Below are 18,298 nucleotides of genomic sequence, written 5' to 3'. Positions count from 1 at the left end.
TCAACTCCAGAACAAAAACACTTTACATAAAGGGTTGATGGACTTACAAGAGTAGGTGAATGACAGAAGAAAAATTCCTGCACAAAAAATATTGTTGTTGTTGTGTCTCTAAACAAGATTTTCAATAGACTACATTACATCCGGAACAAACTCACTTTTTACAACACCTGCACATGGCAGCTATGGCTAAGATAAGTGAAAGACTGTTGTTATGGCAGATACATTCTGGTTAAGGTTAGGCAGCTAAAACATGTAATGAGGATCATGGTTACGCTTAATAAACACCAGTAATTATTTTCTTTTCTTAATGGTTTTGTCCTTACACTACCTACATAGATTTTGTGGTTGCAACTTTGTGCTTTGTGCAGCACATTGTGCTTCCACCTGGAATTAAATGTGCTAAATAAATGAAGCTTTACTTGCTTGCTTGCAATGTTAACTGCAGGTCTGTGACAAAATGCCAGCTTTGCTCTCCTGCAAGTCTTACATTTCGCCTCACTACATAAAGAACACACTACTCACTACACTGGCACTGAACATTTGTGTTGGATGTAAATGATAAAGCGCAGAATCAACCAATTGGGATCCTATATCCCCCGTGATATTGAGAATAGTGAAAGCTGAAAGTGCACAGGTAACATCCATCCCTCGAAAATGTGACAGTAAAAAAATATTTAATGATCCTGTGTTAGCTAACTAGCACTGTTGTTAAGGTGGGCAGCTGCCAAATGCTGATGAATGTACTGTATGACTGAACTGTGTGGTAAAAGTTTTCAATGGTTTCAAAGTTTTGGATCCCATGATGGAACAGAAAACCCAAGAATAAATTATTTTTAACAAACGGACCCGGTCCAAAACTGATCTGAGCCAGGTCAGACTTGACCCAATAATTGTCTAAAATAAGGCCAACCCAAACAGAGCACACTGACAGCAGCATGATGCTCCTACACAGAACACAATTTTTTTCACAACTACTCTAATGTGTCTACATATCCAACGTGTTGAAACACAGACCCAGGACCCACTGCAATACAATGGGACCCTACCTGGACCTGATTGGACTGAATAGAGATTGGATGTAGCCTGACTCAGGTTCCAGGCTTAGGCTTATTAAGATCAAGTGGACGTCTAGTGTGCTCCAAAAATGTCACTGTGTCTTACCAAGAGAACAACGATTCAAGCTCAAATACATAAAAGAAGAAAGAAACAGAGAAAGAGAATATCATTAGGCCTCAGGATTAAAAAAAAACAAACAAAAAAAAACCCCATCTGAATCATTTTCAGTTCAGCAGGAACAACTACAACTCTTTTCACTTCTTCAAATCAATTTTCAATTAGTTGCAAACATGGGGGAGCAGAGGACATAGAAGTCCTTTAGCTCATTTCAGTCTGAACCATAGGGACAGGCAGTAATATTCAAATGCTCCAAGACAGCAATTTCCACCTGATTTGTAATACGACTGTCTCTGGAACAGCTCAGATAGAAGTGGATAAGGCCAACAACAACATACAACAAGACAATGCTAGCAAACAACAAACAACAATTCCTTATTACTGTATTCAAATCACAACAGTAGTGATAGTAATAATAAGCAGTTGTGATCCTTAGAGTCACTTCAATAAGTTCTGTGTCTTGTAGTCATAATTTTTTTTTGTGCTTTTGTAAACTGCTTCTAAATAGAGGATGAGCTGTTGTAACATTGTTAGCTGCTGCGTTAGCTGAAGCTTGTCACAGCACACCACGCATTGGTAGTTATATGTCACATCTACATAAACACTGAATTATCTATCCTGACAGATACTATTAGGGCTCAGAGATCTCTTCTACTGCAGAAATTAGCTTCTTGAAGTGTTCACATTTCATGCAACGACCATGTTGTCTGACACATCAAGCTAATTTACACTACTTTATGAAAATGAATTGTTTTGCTCAACTTCCTGTTGTTGTATGTACACACAACCTCAATACAACACTTCCATTTGTAAATCCAGACATAACCACTGTATATCAGCACCGATGGGTTCCTGTAATTCACAGAAGAGTGGAGCACTACGTGGTTATCTCGCCGCCTCAGTGACTCAGCAGCGGACTCCACCTCACCCAGTGTTTTGTGGGAAAACTCAAGTTCCTGTCACAAAAAACCATTTGGGAACATTAATGGTTCCGCCATGGCAATACATCACAGAACCACTATTCACTCCAAAGCAACAGTGAATAGACAGACAACGCCTATTAGAAACCAGTGTACTCCTCCACTCTCAGGCTACGTCCACACTACTACTCTTTAGTTTTGAAACCCTTCATTTCTGCTACGTTTGCTCCCGCTGTCCACACGACTGTGGAGACAAGAGCCCATAATGGGGACTTTAGGAAACACTGCTGGCCCTGTTTTAGTTTGAAAACTTTGGGGTTGCATCGTAGTCTGGACAGCAAAAATGGAGACCTTTGGAAACAATGAATTAAACACCCATGATCGCTCACTGATTGGGTGTCATCAGTCTTCACGACCAGTGGTGAAAGCAACATCAGTAATGAAATCCAACTGTTACTGACCTTGTTGCCCTTAGCAAAAGCTGTTGTGCAGTTAAATTCTACATTTATAAAGTTACAACTTTCTTTGTTGTTCCTAGTTTTTATGAGTAGACAATCTGCTTCCTGTTTACACTGGCTCCCACACGTGTGTGAATGATCATGTATATACGCATTTTCAAGTGTGACTGTATGGATGGAGATTGTCTCTGATACAGAGCTAAATGGAGATTGTTTTTGCATTGAAATACCATTTTAAAATAAAAACGTGTTAGCATGGATGTAGCCTTAGTCTCTAGAAGCACCAGGTGTCATTAGATGCTGTACAAATGATTGTCATCTTTCATTGAAGCCTTGTGTTGTGTTGTGTAGTGTTGTTTAGGACGAGAACATCTGAGGAAAACATAACAATATTCAACCAAATCAGCTGAACTCTAAACCCTATAGAGTGTAAGTGCTGTAAACTGTAGAGAAAAGGAAATAAAATCAATGTAGCCTTATAGACGACAGCAACCACATCCTCAGTCCCCATCAGGTCACATTCATTTTCATCCTGGTCCAAGATGCAAACAGTGTTGAGACCAAATCAACAAATCATAAAAAAAAAAAAACACAGCTATAGATTGAAGTTCCAGCAAGAAGTGAGCACAGAAATTCAAATTCTCATTCCGGGGTTGAAGAGACGTAGAGAGAAATACGCTCAAGTGATTGAAATGATTGTTTGGTCTCAACCAGTTTGAGTGAACTGCAGTGAGGTGATCATTAACTGTGCGCTTTAGCATGCCAACGTGTTTATAGCATGAATTACATTTGATTGTGTGCTCTTAAATTAAGTCACAGACTGGTGCTGGCTGGTGAAGGAACAGATAAGCTCCAGCAGATATGTTGTTACTGAAAGTCTATCAGGACAAAATGAGCGTTCTGTTCATCTAACACATACTGAAAACTGCACACAACTGCGGTAATGACACGAATAAACAAACACTTATACAACCAGGGCTAAAAATCATATGGTTTATAGGAAGACAACTGACAACTTACAGTTAGCTTGCCCACAGCAACGCAGCAGCTTTCAGTGTTGTCGTCTGCTCCGTTGCCCAGTATCCAACTCTCCACACAAAGCCTGTCGACACATGACAAGTTCTAAATTTATGCAGTTTAATAAAGTCATCATTATTATGAAAAGGAAATTAAAATGATGCCATAACAAAATGTCACAGGGTTGTAGGAGATGGTTAATTCCCCTTTTTTTTACTGGAGGGACAGATATTGCAGAATGACCACTGCTACACACGTCAGGTTCTGGTCAAGGTGCTGGAAATATCAACAAGTCCAAACGATGGAAAAGATTTCTGCACACTCAGATCTATGCAGTGTCTTCACTTAATTTTCTGAGCTTTTGGTTAAGTTAAGACAGCCAGATCTTAGTGTGCAGAAATATTTTCTATCATTACTTGAAGGACAGAAAACTGACACCTTTCAAGCACAAGAGCACCATTGACCTGACGCCTTGGTGTCGATAAATATAATATGATAATGAAATATAATAAAACTTTGCTTTCAAGTCTAATTGAATAGATCTGAGGACATAGCAAAAGCCGAATCTTAAGCACAGAAGACTTATGTCTCCAATATAAATCAATAAATCACATTTTTGTGTTTGACAGTAAAAGCTGAGGACATGACACAAAACCTAACTTTCATCCTAAATTACAAGTAATTAATATTAATTTAAGATGAAACAATCATTAATATAAGTGAATATTATATTTTTTAAATATTTTTTAAAATAAAATATTATAAAGTATTTTTTTACAAATAAATTCCTAACATTCCTTTTTCTTTTTTGTTAGTGTAAAAGTATCAAAGAAGTTGGATATGAAAATAGGAATAAATACGTACATTCATGCTTTACTTTTTATATATAAGTTTGTTTCTGCCTTATAATGACCTTTTCATTTAATTTACAGTTAATCCTCCATTTTTATGACACTCTACATCCCTACAAACAAAATGCTTTAGGTTATAATTTTCGGTGCCATAGGTGAAGACAGGAGGGTAGAGAGCTGCTGGGACTGAAATTCCTGTGAACAGTTGACTGGCCGGCCGTGTCTGAGCCACACAGAGCAGAGCACTGCAGAGAGTTATGGCGCACATGCAAAAGATTTAAGTTCAATCAAGCATTCAGGGCCGGACACCTGATCTTTCACTTAAAGCTCCTCCAGAACAGTGGGAGTGTGGTTGGGCCTCACAGCAGGCTGCCTACCTCCAGCAATCTGCTAACACAGAGCCTCTGAAGGGATGGTATTTACCCAGGCCTGCACAGCTCAGTGGGGACTACTGTGTGTGTGTGGTAGGTAGTTACTACCAGAGGCCCCGGGTGGAAGGGGGTAGGAATGAAAGCTGTGGAGATTTAGTGAAGAGAGCCCAAACTTTTCCCCCATTTTTTTATCAGTTTCTTTAAATACAAGGCAAAAAGCAATACAAAGTTAATATTCTGTCCTATTATACTGCAAATTTTGAGAAAACTTTATTCATTCATTGATTGTCTATTGACTATAGAATGGATAATTATCAAAACATCTGTGAGTAAATCATAAAGCCATTTTTGAAGATTGTTTTCAAAAATTAGTTGTCATTGGTCTTTGGTGCCATTTTTCATGCTTTCAGTTGAAAACAAAAAGGATGATGATGATGTTCTTATGCCATAATCTTGATCATTTTCATACACTTATTCATTAGAGTGACAGCAGAAAAGAAATATATCTGATGTGATTGCGTCTTGGAGACAAACTTTGGTTGAAGATGTGATTCACTGAGCGAATTATCCAATGCTAAGTATCTTCATCAACAAAAAGCCTTTCCACTCCCAGACTGTCCTCTCAGTTCCTCCCATTATAATTCAAATAAATATTCTCTATTTGGGGGAAATCCAGCTATAGCGTTGGTGGAACCTGGGTTTAATCTTTCAACGATAAAAGATCTGGAGCTCAAGACGGTGAAAGAAAGTAGGGCATGTTAATGATGGCAAAGGCGAGCTCAAAGCCCAGGAAAACGAAAACATCTTTAGGATGTAGTTTGAGTTTCTCTGCCAAACAGCCCCCTCAGACCAGGGGAGATTTGGTTGAGAGCATTTCTTAGGTTTCTTTCAGCCACAAAGAAAACATTTTAGCCTCTCAGTAATCCTTCCCGAAGCCCTCCCTAAGCTCCAAGGGCCCTTCCTCCCTCGGTCATCCCTGCAGCCCCGTCTGGGATCCTAGAGCATCGTCTCTGTATACTGAAGCCCAACACACACACACACACACACACACACACACACACACACACACACACACACACACACACACACATACACACACACACCATTCACCATCTCTCCATGACCCCTCTGGGACCCAGCTGACCTTCCTGTTGACGTCAAAGTAAATCAGAGCAGGAGCCGGTGCAGTGAGGGGCTCCACCCAGGGGGCTGGAGGTCTAATCACTGTGTTCCTCACAAAAGCCACAGAGGAAACATTAGCATTCCTGAATCTGCCCGCCATCACTCACACTGCCGCCTCTGCGTGTGTACACAGGTACACACATATACACAGTCAGCGCAGCAAAGTAACTCAGCTACTTCACTTGCATTATACTTTATCTTCATCCTCTGCTCCTTTATACCAACTATACTTATATCAACTCATTTCTGAGGCAAATACTGTGTCTCTGGAGTCCACCGCATGTATCTGACATCTACAGTTACAGGTTTCTTAGCAGATGAAGATTTCTACATGCAATGAGCAGCTTTTAAAATGCAAAACATACAGAGCAGTTAGATCAGCTCTTTCAGATTCAGACATTTTATCATCCCAAGTGAGAAATTTGATTTGCAGTCAGGGGTAGAGATAAGAACAGATAGGAACAACACAAGTGCAACAATATATACAATACAATAAAACACACAACACTGTAAAATACCAAACACTATCAAAACACCAGCCACAGAAAAAAAACAGAACACTTGAAAATGACAATTTACATGTGCAGCAGCTTTGTGCACACGATAGAGACATTTTTAGTCATACTGCACCTGAACCAGGAAACTCTGAATCTGAGGGAGGGGCTTTTAGTCTCAGAATGAAGGGGGTGGTTTGTGCAGTCCAATATGGACCTGGCCTTGCAGGGGAACCTGCTGATTAAACATGGGGGGGGGGGATTTGCACACAGTGCAAACCTTAGCAGGCACATTTACAAACCTTTGCAGTACAAATGTTGCTGCCCCTTCTCAAAGACCATCTCAGTATCTGCATCAAATTTCAGTCAGTGACTGTTCCCAGATATTCATCCTGATCATCAAATTCGATTGCGGTTCCATTCATGAGGGTCTGAGATGGTGAGTGAGTGGTATTGTGTCACTAATTTGTGAGGATTCGCCCCTTTTCTCTGTTTACTCTCATTGTGAATTTAATTAAGGGAAATAGTGACTGACATTTGCCCATAATTTTTGACATTTTAAATAAATGAGGGAATAATCAGTGGATTCTGCATCACAGCAAACAGTGGGAGGATGAGCCCTTGCTCTTGGGTTACATTCCAGCTTATATGGCTGAAGGAATTGGACTCAGAGAGTCTGCTGCTGCTCCCCGGACAAGTTGTGCTTCTTGTGAAATGATTGTTTTATTGTTGCGGCGTGTACAACATTTGCTCATATCAATGATGGGATATGCTCCAGTGCATCAGGCAGCCCCTCGGAGAGAACCTAGGCTCATTTGACTCATTTGATTTCACCGCTCGCGTTTGTGGCAAAGCAGGTTTGGAGGATACACAGACGTGATTGAATATTCACAACTTCCTGCCTAAACTTTCTCTCTGATCATATGCTCCGTACAGTAGAGACGTAACTCCAGATGGACGCCTTTAAGATTCCCAAATCCTCCTCGTTTCGCTAGCAGGAGTTTTGGGGTCAAGGTGTGAAGGGAGGACCAAAAGACCCGTTTCCCACAATCCCTCCACAGCTATAGCCCCCCAGCTGTTCAAGGGCTTCCATAACAACAGCTGCGCAGAGGTTTAGTGGTTCACGTTGCTATGACAACAGCAGGATCAATTGGCATGCACAGACTCTCAGTGCTAATAGCGAAAGTGACATTATGCCATAATTTCATTTCAATAAAACACAGGCAGGTTTTTTACTGCGCTAAGATTCAGGAGGACATAAAAAGGAGGCAAATAATTAATTTTGCATGATAATGTGAGTGGCTCATGCGCCCAAAACTAGCAGGAATCTCCCACGCATATTGACAACCAACCCAGCAACCTCACACTTCAAATTCATTCTCTGGCACTGAAGATTAAGTCAGTACAGAGTGTGATTGTTTCCAGTCTCATACAATAGAGGCTAAATAAGTCTCTGTGCCCGGCAGCTGGATGTGCCACAGATCACTGACCGGCAGGATGTGCAACAATCAGAAATATTTCTGTTCTCCTGACAAACAGGATACCGGGTCACTTGGCCACCTTAACAGTGAGGAATCAGACGCCACGGGGGGGGGGGTTTACACTATTGTACAAGAAGCAACCTCAGCTGTACTTTATGTTTACACATGTGGGACAATAGAATCTCAGGTGGCGAATCGCAAGCAGAGCCCTCAGACGTGGCTAAAAGTGAACTCTCCACGGCTGAAAACTTGCATTACGGTGCAACTCACTATTCCTTCTTGTGCGTTTAACAGTTATCAAAAGCTTAGCTCCTGCAGCTGTAATCCAGCCGGCCAAAACTTCAACCATTTGAGGCTAATTCCTGCGAATTATAAGGGGCTCGCGGTGACAATGGCAGGTATTCCCACAGGAGTAACCGGAGCAGGCGTGGAGTCACCGTGGGTTTAAGACCAATGTTTAACGAGCATGCAGCTGACAGGGACAGCTGTGCGAGACAAAACACAGCGCAAACACACACATTTAGCCTGCACACATCAACACGAGCACTCTGTCCAGCTGCCACATCAAACTTCTCGCATGACACAAGGTTCTCTAACTTTGTGCCCGTGCCATTCATCGACTCTTGCTTGATATTTGACATTGATTATTCCTCCCTGTCTCACAGAATATGATAGCCCCCCCCCCCTTGTGAACAGTGGTGGGGGGGGGCAAACAGGAATCCATTGCTAAAAATACCCATGTCGTGATGAGTCAGGATGGATTGCGCAAACAAAAAAGAGACCAGTCTAATTTCCTCCAGACTTTTTGGGAAGAAGTTCCAATCCTCAGTGCCACCAGTGGATTCCTCTGTTTAATGAATCAAGCTGCATCAAGAAGAGAGAAAAAAGAAAGTGCAGACTAGTGGGATAAAAGGAGATTATCCAAATGGAGGTTAATGATGTGAAAAAGAATCACAGACTTAAAGAGAATAAAGGTGCAGGAACATAAAAGTGTTTTGTGCTGAGATGTTTGGGGGGTGTTCACTGACACTGACTTGCTCAATACTGACTAAAACTTTACAGGGATATACATGTAGCATAATCCTTCTCACAGAGTTCATCATCTGTTGCTTTCAGCCTCCATGTGTCAACCCTTCAACGGTACTGAGGTTCAGCATGATTCTCTATATTACATTTTTCTCACCATACAGTACAGGTATTATATTTCAACCCTACTTCCCGAATGCAATAAACATACGGTAAGTAGCTACTGCACATGGAGTCTATATCGTCTGAACTCTGCTCCTCAAACCCCTTCAGCCTCTGGTGAGGTTCTTGCACTCATGTGCTCTGCTGCAGATCCTGCACAGAGGACTCTTCTCCTTGATGAACAGGAAAGACATTAAGATGGTAACTACGAAGCAGAACAGAATTAAAAGGCTTGGGTATTATGTTACATGGGTAACTGTAAATGTAAATTGAATAAATATGTCATTATGGGAGATATTAAAAGCTGCTCCATACCACACCCTAACTCATCATCGTCATCGCTGAGATGAGAAATCAGTGTAATTTGCTTGTTTACTTGCTACTGCTGACTCTTAAGTTTCCACATCTGTGTGTGTAATGCTGCAATATCATACCTGATCTCAGAACAGTGGAAGCTGAGTCAAGGGCCGCTTGAGCAGCAGACATGTCTGTAGCTAGCTATAGCTAGTCACCCATCAAAGATCCCAGGATTCTCTGCTTGACCAGCCCCAGCCTTTGTCAACGGGACATGGTCATGAAAATGCTTCCAGCTAGCTGCTGCCGTATGTAAATGACATGATGGAAGCAAACAGGAATTATCAGTTCTGAGATGTAAAGAGGCGTAAAGATATCACTTCAGTATTGTTGTAATTGACGTCTGTTTTTAGCTTGAACTTGTCCTGACAGTATGCCACAGCCTTGAAGTGAGTCGAATCACTCAGTCAGTTTTTGCATAATGGAAAAATGAAACAGGTTCAGTTATATCACCCTGTTGGCAAATGTTTTACTTGTATTGAGAAAACACAATAGTTAATACATGACTAAATGACTAATGACAGATATTTTTGCAGAGCAGCAAAATCCATTATCTGCAGAGCGAGTATATCAGAACAGAGGAAGAGTAAACAGTGACTCTGGTTGACTTTTCTATATTTTCGTTTCAAAATCAACATTTTGTTAGCAGGCATGAACTGTTTCAATTAATTCAATGTTTTCTTGATATTAACACAGTTCTGTCATATGTCCCCTCCATTCTATGAAAAAAGACATTTAGTTTCCTGAAATGTAGTGATGTTATTTTGCAAGCGAGAGAAATTAATCAACCTTTTTGCCATATTCACAGCCTCCATGATGAAACAGTCAAATTATAGGGCATGGTGACAGGAACAATGAAAAACTAAGCCTGCTAATTTTGTTCTTTTGTCTGTTTAAGACTGATTGGGATCAATATCGTACCGATCAACTTACAGAGAGCGACTAAAATTAGAGGTCGAGACAAGGTGACATTTGAACCATTTTATCCAGTACTGCATTAATTGAGATGTTAGATAGATAGATAGATAGATAGATAGATAGATAGATAGATAGATAGATAGATAGATGGATAGATAGATAGATACTTTACTCTCATTGCACTATTTAAACAATACAACAAAACCTAGTTCAGCAGCACTCCATATAGCAGCATCCTAAAATAATAATATAATATCCTAATAAGTAATATATCATAAAATATTGTATAATCATCAAAACAAACAAACAAAGACAAAAAAATTATTCAAAAATAAAAAACTATCACTAAGCCTCTATGTTTCTCTTTCTCTGGATCGTGTGCAGACAGATCAGATATAAAACACGCTGAACTACTTTATGCTGGAGAAGGAGATCGCCAGAGAAGACAAGAGGCAGTTCTTCAAATGAAGAAAATCACCCCCCTAGTTACTATGTACTGTACTACACTCCCCACTACCATTTTATTTAAGTATCCAAACTCTGCGAGTGTGAGACCACAGCCTCAAAAAAAATCTCACACTGGAACAAAAAAGTCTGTGGAGCATGTTCACTACTTTCTGCTAACAATTCAACAATGTGCTGTATTTTATACAAGGGGAAGAAAAAATATTCTGTGACTCCACAGCTCAGTAACTACACCAAATAACCATGATTCATAGATGATTGGTGGTGGTGGTGATTTACTGCTCACTATAGAGTAAACGACTTGGTGTCTGTTATATGATGGGAGCAAATCAGCGAACAAAGGGCTGATTTTGAACACAGCTGATGCTTCATTTGAGGCAGCCTGATCCTCTTTGTGACGTGAATGGAAACAGTCACAGTCTTCCGATCATTACCATTATGGTATTTGTAAATAGGTATCAATTATGAAATGTTAAGAAAGCTATGGATTTAAACGCTCTTTCATTGTCTGGGCATGAAACAGACAGGGCAGGCCGGGAAGATGGAAACACAATAGACTTGGCAGCGACAGCCGAGGCAGAACAGACAGTGAGGAATTCCCCATCAGTGTCTGAAGTGAGCTAACTTTGCTTTTTTTCCCTTTCCCTCCTGGTGAGAGTCCAAATGAAGAAACTTAACTCTTTCACTGACATGCTGGATGTCTGCTTTCGCTGTTTGCTCTGTGTACAGTCCCTCATAATAATGCATCACATCCCTGTGGACTGAGCCTGCAGAATTTACTGATGGCCAGGTATTCTCTGTCGTCTCGGCTATGCATTTCCACACATTAGAAATGCACCACTTATTTCACAGGGCCCCTCAGCTCCATATCCAGGTAGTTAAATACCAAGCACTTTCTGTCCATTTCCCAGGACAGAAAATAGTGTCTTTAAATTTAAGGTGCTCTGCCATCTGTATTAAATGTCTGTGGTGGTTTATATATACTACTGACCGTGGGGGAGAGAGGGACAGCAGCACGCCAGAGAGACAGAGATTCACACAAACACACAGGCTTCTGGAAAAAAAAACTCAGACTATACATTCTCAATCAATTTCTCCATCCTCTCTCTCTCTGTCCTCACATCTCGCACACAGTCTTACACACACACACACACACACACACACACACACACATATATATATATATATAGTTGGCCTGTTCTGAAGCAGGCCTCAAGGTGCAAGTCAGCCCTCTTCTCTCACCTTCACAGTCATACTGAGAGCGCTCTCCACATCACGGCTCTCAGAGAGGCACCTCCACGCCTCCGTGTGAACCGTTAAATATGTTTTTGGGAAATTGTTTCCCTGATGGATCTCTCATGTTAAATCCTTCATCTAACCCAAGTGACATGATAGAAACCAACTGACATCAGCTCTAATTAAGGAGGAAGAAGAGGCAAAAGGGTGTTTTTGAACCGTTTTAATATTCATCACTTGCCAGTCTCATGGAGCAGATACACTTTGATTTCATCAAATCATAACAATCCAAAAGACACACATCACTACAGACACCTCACGCTTTTTACGACTTTTTTTCTTTCTCTAACACACAAAGTGAAGCCAGCTGTTCAAATCACACACATCTGTTTATATGTTACAAACTTATTAACAGCGTGTGATTGATAAAGCCTTTCTGAAAGCAGCTCTCTGCTTTCTGCTTCTTTCACTACGGGCATGTTTCTTTTATGTTTTGGGCATTTTGCCTTCATTACAGTGACAGTGAGAGAGAGACAGGCAAGGTGGGGGGAGAGGGGATGACATGCAGAGGGCCAGGTGAGCCACCAGAGTGTCCCCACACTATAGGCATATTTCTAATTGCCTGTAGTAAAGTTTTCTTCTTGTAAACGGCTCATTGAGACGATTTGAAAAGTTTTTGTCCAGTAAATTTGTGATGTTCCTCAGCTGGGTGAAAAAAAGTGCTGCCTCTGAGGACAGAGGTGGCTGAAGTGACCAGATTGGATGCTTCAGCAGCACTGAATTATTATTTTTTTGTTTATTTTATTTTCATTTTCTTTTTTTTTTTTAGGAAATAGGTGTCCATTTTACTTCACTAGTTGTCTGTCAATTTGTTGCAGGGCTGCAGGGTTTGTGTGTGTGTGTGTGTGTGTGTGTGTGTGTGTGTGTGTGTGTGTGTGTGTGTGTGTGTGTGTGTGTGTATGTGTGTGTGTGTGTGGGTGTGTGTGCATGCAACATTTGCAGTGCAACTGATGTGACAGATCCTACTCATAGGCCCTTTAAACTGGAACCAAATCTGACATATCTGTAATGACCATCACTATGTGAACAATAACTGTGTGCAGCCTCATTGAAAATATGCAGAGTCAGTATATTTCTTTTCATTAATTCATTTTTTATTTAAAAGTATGATTCTTTTGTTGCTTTCAGGTCACATGTGTAGTCCAACTGTAGAGAATGCTAAACTGTTAGCACAGACCCTGCTGCCACCTGACATACAGTAATCCGTAAGTGGCAGTGAGGAGCACTTGAGAAATCTACTTAGGACATGGACATGGTTTCACTTAGGAGACAGGTTGACCCTCCAACAACTTTTTCTTTAAAGCTAAACAAACAAATCTGACCCGCAATCAGCACTATCACATTTCAAACTCCCATTTGCACCACACTGACACTGCAGCAATGCCTGAGGAGTGCCAGCAGGGAGACGGGCACAGACATACCACAGGGGTACGGAGACCTTGACCAGAGGAAAGCGGCCGAGAGGAGGGGCCGGTTGGAAAGCTTTGCTCTCCTCTCCCAGCGAGAGCACTGCCAAATAGCAGCAGACGTGACACTGCGCCGCCTCCAAGCTGCCGCATTTATCCACACGCCGGCTCGGCAGCTGTTTATAACTCACTTTTAGCACAGACCCATCCTCACTCTTTGGAGATGAACCTTGATGAAGTTACACAGGGAGTGGGAGGTGTGTGTGGGTGCATGACTGTGTGTCATTTTTATTTTATTCTTTTACACACTATGTGATAATTAAAGTCTCTAAACTTTGTTATGAATTCACTGGAGATGCTTTGGCTGCAAACTTCTGTATTTGACGGAATCTAAATGGGGTTTTGATCATTTTCAGGTTGAGAAATGGTTTTGATTATATGAATAACTAATGTATCTATGGCGACTCAGTGGGAATAATGTGCTCTTACGTTGGCATGCTGTGTCTGCTCAGGCTCAGAGATGCAAAGGAAATATTTGCAGTGAGAAATTTTGCTTAAAACTACACCTTTCTGCACACACACAAAAAAACCATCTCTGTCTCACTCTGTGGTAATTGCAGGATTGACATTGAATCTAACTGTCTAAACTCTGACATCTCTGTCTAAATGGTGGCTGTCATCAGATTGTGAATATGAGTTTTAATTTCTTTTTTTTTCCCTTATCTGAATAAAAAAAAACATCTCAATGCTGAAAATAGCTCATTATGTTTGTGTTTTACAGGCTCTTGGCACAGGTTAGTGAAAGGTGTCACTGCCAAAAATGCTGCAGGACCAAAAAAAAAAAACTGCAACTGAAACATTTGGCGTCAAAGAAGTAGTTGTTGTTATTTAGTGGAGGAGAATAAGCAAGAATCCGAGATGCTACTGGCTGCTTTTAACTCTGTCTCTGGTGAACAATAATTCTGCAGTCTGACCAAACTATTTAAGTTTAAATCTATGTGGGTGATTTAAGAACAAATTTCCTCGAGTTATTTGTAAAACTTTTTAAAGCCTTTAAAATCAAACTGTGGACACACGCACACACACACACTGCTGATTCTCACCACGTTTTACCACTGTTCACATTTCCTCTATTTATATACATCACTTTTCACGGGTGTTTAATAAAGACTCTGTGACAATTAGATTTTAATTGGGTTGTAAAATTAGTTGTAAAAAAGTTATTGCATTTTTAAAAAAAATCCCTATGTCTTTATAGGCCATCCAGACTAACTCCAGGCGAGGCATCACAACTGGACTTGGTCCTGATTGGCTCCTCTCATTAAATGGAAACTGAAACGTTTCCAAGCAGGGCAGCACAAAACTGGCAACGCATCCAGCAGCAGGTTTACCTAATCAGAATTGGAAGAGCTGTCGGCCCGTAGTAGGGCCATATTAGGACTGGTCTGCTTATCAACCTCTGACTGAACTTTGTTTACTGTGTTTGTGAATAATGTAATGAAATGTTTCTCACCGTTAGTCACAGCACTTCACATTTGACATGTGAAAATATTAAATAATATAAAGATTGTGGAGCCTCTGAGGGTAACCTGTAAATACTTAAAGTACCTACAGTGCAAAAGTAACGTGTCAAAAAGCTCCACAGAAATTCAAGACCACATTTAGTCAATTAAATCAACAGCCGACCACCAAAACCTTCTTACTTGTTAAATCTCAACTGAACTGATGCACATCTGTCATCTGGATTGAACGAGATCTATGCAGCAGACAGCTGCCAAAGTCAAGTAGCATACTGGTCTGTCTTTCACAATAGCTTCCATTATGCTCTTATGTCTTCTGCATATAAACTACTGTCTGCTCCATACCCCAAATCAAAAGTAGAATACATTACAAGGTACATTTCTTGACAAAAACAGACTGGTGAAGTGAACATGCATGAGCACAAATTTAAAGGGGAATATTTGTTGAGACACTGCAGTGATGTTAAATCCTGCATTTTCTCACTTTTCAGGAATGTCTTGAACAATGCAGTCTTTGAGAGAGCAAACCTCTTATCGTGGCACATATCCTAACATGCTAATTACCCCACACACAGTTTGAGTTCATTTATTATGCATGAAATAATCTAATATGATGACTGTGATAATTATGCGCACATAGATAAGATAAAAGAGTAGTAACCAATTATGGCGCGGGAGTTGGGAAAAGTAATTATTCTTTGTAGTGGAAAGAAGTCTTGGTTTGGAAAAGGGGGTTCAGTCTGCTTTTTTTTTTTTTTTTTTCTACCACTCAGTTCACAGTGCTGCAATTAACATGTGGAATCATGTCTGCACTCCCTGATAATGTTTAAGGAATATTTTCTTGATTAAGCAAGCAGCAACACAGACACTGTGCCCTGTCGTTCTGAGCGTTTAAGGACGTGGAAGCATTTCACTGGAAAATAAACCAATAACAGCATAAGACCTGCTCAGTTTATAAAACAGCTGCTGAAATCAACCGCTCTCTGCACAGATTCATTTACAGCAACGTGTCTGTTATGATAATTGTGCACGCTCGCTCCCTTAGCCTCTTCACACACTCCAGAAATCTGACATGTTTGCATTACAACTCGAAAGACAACATGACATTGATGCCTCGGGTCTCGTCAGCAGCGGCGAATCAGACAGGACACTAAAAACCAAGTGGTGCTTAAAGAGGAGCGTTCACAAATCAGACTCAGTGTGTCGCGGAGTCATTAAATATTACCACTTCTAAAATCAGAGCTGGCGTGCGGTTAGCCCGCACCACTGTACAAACACACTTAACACAGCACAGCTTTCTTTGACAAATTATGTGCCTGCCACTGCAAATCACAGGAAACAGACTCACACAGTAATTTGATTTTTCTGTGACTGTTTTGGCTTGAGTGTTGTTGTAAATCAAACTTTTATGTGATGGAATGTGGCAGAGTTTAACAGGGCCGAATATGTCCACATGCATTTTGCTCACAGGGAAGGAGAAAACGGTTTCATGGCCGAACACTTTGGATAAGATGAATGAGTCACTGCTGCAGCAAACAGTAAAAGTACGGAGGAAAGAAAATGTAATATAATTAATACACAGAGCAAATGAAGGTTATATAAGCACATAGAAAATTGTCATGCTGAATTTGTACAATATAAACAGACATTAACTGAAGGAGAATTGTCTTACTGATCTCTAACCAGAACCACATTTAAGTGACTCAGGAGTACACACGTCATCTTCACACTCATCCGGAAACCTCTGTCACCCATTACCCAGTCCAAGTCTCCCCTGGACTGCTGGGGTTGACTCATGATTACTTGCAGACACTAAGCTTCGGGCCAAACATGATACTGTGAGACCAGAGTTCTCCAGAAAGACAGCTCTCGCAAACAAGACCAAATCATTTTTCACAGGCGCACCACATTTTCACATTCACACCAAACATCAGCACTGAATGGGGCACGGTGATCCAGCAAAACAGGAAAGAGAAAACGCTGAATGTGAAAGCGAAGAAAGAAACCCTGGGCTCTTCATGTGCTCTGCAGCTTTAAACCCGAGGTTAATGTCAGTGGCACTCATGTTTCCTTACACTCTCAGCAAAGTCATAATGTTCTGAATGTAATGAAGTGAGGAGAGGAGAAAGCAAGGACGATGAACACAGCCAAGACAGCAATCGCTGCATTCCATGTGGTTTGTTCGGACAGCTGATGTTCGCAATAATCAAGCTACTGTGTGATTCTGCCAAAATGACTTTTTCACAGACGTGTTCGGATATTAAGCGACGTCCCTCACATCACTGACAAAAGCACAAAAGAAACACATTTACCAAGCTAATGAATTCCTCCTGTAGAACTGTGTGCAAACTGTAGTACACTGCAGTACATTTTGGATTAACTACATCCGCAACACATTCCCTGGCTTTACAAAATGTGACTTTGAAAGACATCAAAGTTTTAACCTCAGATCTGCTTTTAAGTCAGACAACAGACAGATGAACTGACTTTGGAAATTCATGGATCATTAAAACATTAAAGTAAATGTAGCTGAAATGCAGTGGGTGTGTCTGGTGCGCCAAACAACTTAATGGTGTATCTATCAAGCTAGTTATAAACCAGTGCTTTGCTTAAGAGATGTGTGTATCTGTAATAATAAGTAATTCGATGTGTGATGCATCAAAAATGAGTCCAAAGTGTAAAACTAGCTCACAAGCAGTACATTTATACATGACAGTGAATGAACTCTACATAGAAAACACTCAGGGGTATGATATGGTGTGTAACGTGTCTCCAGCTCTATGTCCGATACAAATTCGTGTTTAAACGTACACTTTTTGTTTGGCCAGTCACATTTGGGAAATGTGTCTGCCAGCATCAGGCTTGGGCGAGATCCAAAATTTCATATCTCGATACAGTCCAGCCCAAACATCGTGATACATGCAAAGATACATGTGTTTAGTACACAAAGCAGTGAAATGAAGGTTTGACTCAGCAGCAGGGCAGACTGTTCAAATCTGCTGAAAAAAAAAGAAAAGAAAAAAAAGAAAAAATCTTGATATTGTGATAAAATATCACATATGGCAGGAAATATCATGATATTCGTTGTTATCGAATATTGGCCAAGCCAAGTTCTTTTTTTTTCCTCCAAGGAACTACGTCCTTGTATACAAGCCAGTCATAAGTTATTGTGAGGAATGGTGTGTTGGACTTTAACAACAGGGA

The 18,298-nt window shown here is 40.6% G+C and overlaps 1 protein-coding gene across 1 annotated transcript in view; it reads right to left on the bottom strand.

The window, feature by feature from the left end:
* pknox2 (pbx/knotted 1 homeobox 2) overlaps window positions 1-18,298 on the bottom strand; it is a 100,967-nt gene that overhangs the window by 76,095 nt on the left and 6,574 nt on the right. Inside the window, exon 2 of the mRNA XM_071461613.1 lies at window positions 3,572-3,653. The gene's annotated coding sequence lies outside the window, so the exon portion shown is untranslated. The remainder of the gene's footprint in view (window positions 1-3,571; window positions 3,654-18,298) is intronic.

The sequence above is a fragment of the Trachinotus anak genome, unplaced genomic scaffold, assembly GCF_046630095.1.
Source record: "Trachinotus anak isolate AG129_WGS33_773 ecotype Australia unplaced genomic scaffold, CSIRO_AGI_Tana_v1 ptg000024l, whole genome shotgun sequence".
NCBI lineage: Eukaryota > Metazoa > Chordata > Actinopteri > Carangiformes > Carangidae > Trachinotus > Trachinotus anak.
Note: the sequence above shows the minus strand (reverse complement) of the source record. Positions and strands in the feature narration are given on the sequence as shown.